This window comes from Sorex fumeus, unplaced genomic scaffold (genome assembly GCF_029834395.1).
Source record: "Sorex fumeus unplaced genomic scaffold, SorFum_2.1 ptg000098l, whole genome shotgun sequence".
Lineage (NCBI taxonomy): Eukaryota > Metazoa > Chordata > Mammalia > Eulipotyphla > Soricidae > Sorex > Sorex fumeus.
The window spans coordinates 25,281,946-25,288,916 of record NW_026606155.1 but is presented as its reverse complement, the minus strand read 5'-3'; the positions used below and the strand labels follow the sequence as shown (position 1 = coordinate 25,288,916).

General features: G+C 40.6%; 1 pseudogene; it reads left to right on the top strand.

Annotated features, from left to right (window-relative positions):
- The first annotated feature begins 3,931 nt into the window (after positions 1–3,931).
- Positions 3,932–4,032, top strand: LOC130042171 (uncharacterized; annotated as a pseudogene).
- The last annotated feature ends 2,939 nt before the right edge of the window (positions 4,033–6,971 follow it).

Below are 6,971 nucleotides of genomic sequence, written 5' to 3'. Positions count from 1 at the left end.
ACTATCAATTTTACAAATCATAGTTATTTAATAAAAAAATTTTTTTAACCTAGGGTTGCAACCACAGCCACAGACTAGGCAAGGTCCTTAACCTTTGTACTATCTTTCTAACCCTTAATTTATCTCTAGTATCTAATACTATCAGCTCCAAGAAGAATAGAGGGAAGAAGTATATCAGTATTGGCCTTGGGAGGGTTTTTCTTCTACATAATCTCAAAAGTACAAACAACAAAGGTAAAATTAACAAATTGGGCAAATCAAACTCAAAACCTTCTGCACAGCAAAAGAAACAATTGGCAAAGTGGAAAGACAACTCACAGATTGGAAAGAAATTCTTACAAACCATGCATTGAAGAAAGTATTATTACCCAACGTATATGAAGAACTCAGTAAATTTAAATAATGAAAAAACTATCAAATTTTAAAATGGACATAACTAAACATTATTCCAAATATTGATCAAAAGCAGGAAAGATAGTACGGGGTGACAGTGCTTGCCTTGCAAGCAGTGAACCTTGATTCCATCCTCAGCACCACATATGGTCCCAGAACACCACCAGGAATACCCCCTTACCACAGAGGCTGAAGTAAGTTCTGATGATACAAGGCTGAAGGTGCTTGCCTCACAAGCAATGGATTCTGTTTCTATCCCAGCACCACATATGGTCTCCAGAGCACCACCAGGAGTGATCTCTTAACACAAAGCCAGGATTAAGTCCTGAGCATTGCAGGGTGTGACCGTAAATTAAAGACAATACTTTTTTTAAAAAATAGGCATCAAATTTGTTCATGGAAACATTGCACTGTAGCACTGTCCTCCCGTTGTTCATCGATTTGCTCGTGCAGGCCCAGTAACATCTCTATTGTGAGACTCGTTGTTACTGTTTTTGGCATATTGAATACGTCATGGGGAGTTTGCAAGGATTTGCTGTGTGGGCAAGATACTCTCAGTAGCTTGCCGGGCTCTCCGAGAGGGGCAGAGGAATCGAACCTGGGTCGGCTGCATGCAAGGCAAATGCCTTACTGCTGTGCTATCACTTTATGTTTAATGGAGTAATTTAATGTTTAATGGAAACATTAAAAAAAAACTAACGATCACAATAATGAGGAAGTGCAAAACGAAGAACAATAAGCTCTCATTTTACCGTTAGAATAGAGATTACACATAGTCGAAATGACATCTGCACTTGTTTGTTCATTGCAGCACTCTTTACAATAGCCAGAATCTGGATAAAACCTGAGTGCCCAAGAACAGATGACTGGTTAAAGAAACTTTGGTACATCTACACAATAGAGTACTATGTAGCTGTTAAAAAGATGAAGTCATGAAATTTACATACAAGTGGTACTACATGGAAAGTATCATGCTAAGCAAAATGAGTCAGAAAGAGAAGGATAGGCATAAAAAGATTGCATTCATCTGAGGGACATAAAGTAACAAAATAGGAGATTAGTACCCAAGAATAGCCGAGATCAGTACCAGGAGGATTACTCCACGGCTTAGAGGCCAGCTGGGCATTCTAGGGGAAAGGGCAGCTCAGATAGAGAAGGGAGCACCAAATAAAGGGTGTTTGGAGGATCCTCCCAGGAGGGGATATGCATGTTGAAAGTAGACTATGGACTGAACATGATTGCCACTCAATTCCTCTTTTGCAGACCACAACACCCCAAAGGAGAGAGAAAACAAAAGGGAATGCCCTGCCACAGAGGCAGGGTGGTGTGGGGGAAACGGGGGTGGGAGGGATACTAGGGATCCATGGTGGTGGGAAATGAGCACTGGTGGAGGGATGGGTATTTGATCATTGTATAATCAAAACCCAAGCACAAAATTTTGTAAGTCATGTACCTCATGGTGTTTCACTAATGAATTGTTTTTTAAAAAAGTGAAAAAAAAAGAGATTACACAGAAAACACAAAATAGCTGGTGAAAAGGGACCCCTTGGGGCTGGAGGTTTCGTAGAGCAAGCCGCTATGGCTTGGACTCAGCTGACCCAGGTTTGGTTCCTGACACAATATCTAGTGCCCTGAGAACTATCAGATGTGATCTCTGAGCATAGCGTCAGGAATGAGCCCTGAACACCACCAGGTGTGATTCAGATTCCTCAACAAAAACAAAAGCAAACAGCTCTCTGTAGCCAGAAATATAATACAAGGATTAAGGCACTAAATTTCTTAGTGCAGAGCCAGAAAAGTAACCCCTGAGCACCGCTGGGTGTGACCCCCCCCAAAAAAAAGGAGAAAAAATAGATAAATTGAACAAAATTCTAAGGAATAGAGGCAAAAATAAGACATTAAAATAATTACATTAAAAGAACAAAGTCAAAACCTTATTCCTTGAGAAGAATTAATTTTGAGTCTCCATGCCTGTCCTCCACCATTTCAGTTGGCCCGGTTCCACAGCCCTCTGAACCTCTCTTGGCTGTACCATCTCTTCAAGTAGATTAATTTTCCAGCTGACAATACCAATGTCTTTTCAGAATGGGAGCAGGCATATTCTCCTCATTCCTAGCAAGGTCTGGTAGCCTCCACACCTGGCCTCTGCCATTTCAATGAGCCCAGCTCCACAGATCTAGACAGTTAATAAAATTTCACACTGCATAGCAAGGTGGGTAGGGCGTTTGCCTTGCAAGCAGCCAACATGGCCGACCCAAGTTCAATTCCTCCGCCCCTCTTGGAGAGCCTGGCAAGCTACCGAGAGCATCTCGCCCGCAAGGCAAAAGCCTGGCAAGCTACTCGTGACGTATTTGATATGCCAAACACAGTAACAAGTCTCACAATGTTACTGGGCCCGCTAGAGCAAATCGATGAACAACGGGAGGACAGTGACAGTGACACTGTTATACTCTCTATCACTGGGTGAAGATAGGCAGGGAAGGAAAAGGGCAATTTCCAGCCTAATTAATTCTTCAGAGAATCCCAGGAAGACGACTATAAATATTCGCCTTCACCACAACAGGAGCACAGTTAGACCCCATGGGGAAGATACATAGGAATCCACCAAACTCAATGAATGAAAACACAGAAGCCGCATCCAGCACCAACCAGCTTAGTAATTCTTCAAAAATTTTAGTGACACCATCTTGAGTTTGAGGATGTTCAATGAGTTCAAAGAAAAAAGGCACAGGTTGTGTGAGAGCTGAAATGAGGGGGGAAAGTGTGAGAGCTTAAATGAGAAAACTCCAAGCAGAAATGACAGAAATGAAGAGTATGAAAGATACTGAAAAGAAAAAATAAACCTTGATAGAAGCTCTGACCAGCATATTAACAGCAACTGAGGAAAGGATCAAGGAGCTCCAAGATGAGATAGAGAAAACCGCTAGAAAACAATAGTAGGTGGGAAATATTCTGAAAAGAAATCAACAGCATACCAAAGAACTAGGGGATGAGCTCAAGAATTATCAACATTCTGAGAAACAGGCAAATTTTATGAAGAAACAATAAAAAGAATTTTCCAGAGTTGAGGGTCCTGATAAAATAGACTCAAATAGGAAAATTCTAAGACACAATGTACTCAAAACGACAGACTCCAAAGATAGAAACAGAGTACTGAGCAAATTAATAAATTAATGAGTATCTGCTTTGGGGCAGGCTTGGGTGGTGGGAAACTTCTAAATAATGGTGGTGGGGAGGTGTAATGGTGGTGGGATTGGTGTTGGAACATTGAATGTAATAAATTACTGTGAATAACTTTTCACTGTAGCACTGTCCTCCCATTGTTCATCGATTTGCTTGTGTGGGTACCAGTAACGTCTCCATTGTGAGACTTGTTACTATTTTTGGTATATTTAATATGCCCTGGGAGCTTTCAAGGCTCTGCCGTGTGGGCGGGATACTATTGATAGCTTGCCGGGCTCTCCGAGAGGAGCAAAGGAATCAAACCCGGGTTTGCCGCGTGCAAGGCAAACGCCCTACCTGCTATGCTATCACTCCAGCCCTGGCAGCACATTTACTAAAATTGGAACAATACAGAGAAGATTAGCATGGCCCTTGTGCAAGGATGACACACAAATTTGTGAAGCGTTCCGTATTTGTGCTGGAGCAATAGCACAATGGGTAGGGTGTTTGCCTTGCATGCGGCCAACCCAGGTTCTAGTCCTCTGTCCCTCTTGGAGAGCCCGTCAAGCTACCAAAAGTATCCCACCCATACGGCAGAGCCTGGCAAGCTCCCTGTGGCATATTTGATATACCAAAAACAGTAACAAGTCTCACAATGGAGATGTTACTGGAACCCGCTCAAGCAAATTGATGAACAATGGAAGGACATGCTACAGTGCAGTGCTACATAGGTTAAAATTTAAATTAATTTTTATTAAAAACGCCATTATTTCCAAAGGTGTTCATTATACAGATGTTTCAGGCATTTAGTGTTCCAACACCACCAGTGTGACTTTGCCTCCCCAGCTTCCTTGCCTACCCCAGCCTGCCCCCTTAGGCAAATAATAAATTTACTTTACACTGCTTATTCCAGCAACACTTTAAGAAATGGTAAGTAGAATGATCAGAAAATAAATCAGTAAGAGTCAATTTGTGATTACTGTATGATTTTGACCTATGTAAATAAGAAAATTAAAACTATTTGAAAGATATTAAAAGATTCACAGCAGATCAAACAAGACTCTCCGAGCCAGAAGAGAACAGAGGCTTATAGTGCAAAAACTCAGTGAACTGAACACTCACCAAGAATGCTCTTTTCGTCTAGATTATTATTCAAATTTGAAGGAACAACACAGAACTTCGAGGATAGGCAACAGCTTAGGGAATTAATAGATTTGAAACTAGTCTTGCAAGAACATTAATGGAGTTTTGTTTTGTTTAGTTTTTAAAACTAGATAAACTCCTCAGTATTTGGCTTTGAGTATGGCATTTACTCATGTCATTTATGTTTGCCCTCTACTAGATAAAGTTTGTTTACTCCTACTCTAGGGAATTTTATACATTCACAATATCAAACTAACATTTCATTTATATTGGGTGTTACATATCTGACCAAGTGAGTTTTTTTATATCCATAGAAGATTTTCAACAATCCTTACTTATTAATATAGACACATAAGCAGTATCATATTTTCTAACATAAAACCGTTCCCTTTCTTAAGACAAAATGCACTTTTATACTTCTAGAGGCATATTCAGATTCTCCCCTTTAATTTTGCTTAACTCTCTTCACTCACAGAATTTATATTTTTATTATTTATTTCCTATAAATCCTAAAATGTACTAGCATGTAATATGTAATGTGAAGTGAAGCAAGGAAAGCCTCTTTAACAAATGGTGCTGGCAAAACTGGACAGCTACTTGCAAAAAATGGGCTCAGACCTCTACCTAACAGCATGCACAAAAGTCAGATCGAAATAGATTAAAGAACTCAATATCAGACTGGAATCCATAAGGTACACTGAAGACAAGGTCGGCAAAACCCTCCACAACATTGAAGCTAAAGATATCTTCAAAGATGACTTGTCACTGACCAGGCAAGTGGAAATAGACATAAACAAATGGGACTATCTTAAATTAAGAAGCTCCTGTACCTCAAAAGAAACAGTGATCAGAATACAAAGACAATCTACAGAATGGGAAAGTTTATTCACCTAATACCCATCAGATAAAGGGTTGATATCAAGAATATACAAGGCACTGGCTGAACTCCACAAGAAGAAAACATCCTAACCCATAGGAAATGGGGTGTCGAAATGAACAGACGCTTTCTCAAAGAAAAATCCGAATGGCTAAAAGGCACATGAAAAAAATGCTCTACATCACTAATCATCAGGGAGATGCAGATCAAAACAATGAGGTATCATCTCACACCACAGAGACTGGCACACATCCAAAAGAACAAAAGCAACCCGTGCTGGTGTGGATGTGGGGAGGGAATGTTGACTGGTTCAGCCCTTTTGGAAAACATTATAGACATTTCTCAAAAAATTAGAAATTGAGCTCCCATTTACCCAGCAATACCACTTCTGGGAATATATCCCGGAGATGCAAAAAAGTATAGTAGAAATGACATCTGAACTCATATGTTCATTGCAGCACTGTTTACAATAGCCAGAATCTGGAAAAAACCCAAATGCCCAAGAACAGATGACTGGCTAAAGAAACTGGTACTTCTACACAATGGAATACTATGCAGCTGTTAGAAAAGATGCAGTAATGAAATTTGCATATAAGTGGATTAACATGGAGAGTATCATGCTAAGTGAAATGAGTCAGAGAGGGACAGACATAGGAAGATTGCACTCATTTGTGGAATATAAAGTAACAGTATGGGAGATTTACACCCAAGAATAGTAGAGCTGAGAACCAGGAGGATTACTTCACGGCCCAGAAACTGGCCTCACATGCTGGGAGAAAAGGCAGTTCAGATAGAAAAGGGACCACCAAGAAAAGGATGCTTGGAGGACCCACTCGGGATGGGAGATGTGTACTGAGAGTAGACTACAGACCGAACATGATCATCACTTAATACCTGCATTGAAGACCACAACACCCTAAAGGAGAGAGAGCGGGTAAAAAGGGAATCTGCCTGCCACAGAGATGGAGGGGGGAGGGTTGGAGGGGGTTGAGGGAGGGATATTGGGAACACTGATAGTGGAGAATGGGCACTGGTGGAGGGATGGGTACTCGATCAGTGTATGACTGAAACGTGAGCACGAAAATTTGTAAGTCTATAACTATCTATGGTGATTCATTAAAAAATAAAAATTTTTAAAGTTTGTTTTTCTATTGAATCACCATGAGATAGAACATTAAAAAATTGTTCATGATTGCGTTTCAGACATACAATGTTCCAACACCCATTCCTCCACCAGTGTAATTTCCCAGTGTCCCCAGTTACCCTCCCATCTCTTCAAGCCACACTCTCTATGGCAGGCACCTCTCTTCTCTCTCTGTCTCTGTCTCTCTCTTTCTCTCTTTTAGGCATTATGATTTGTGATACACATGCTGAAAGATTATCATGCATATCCCTT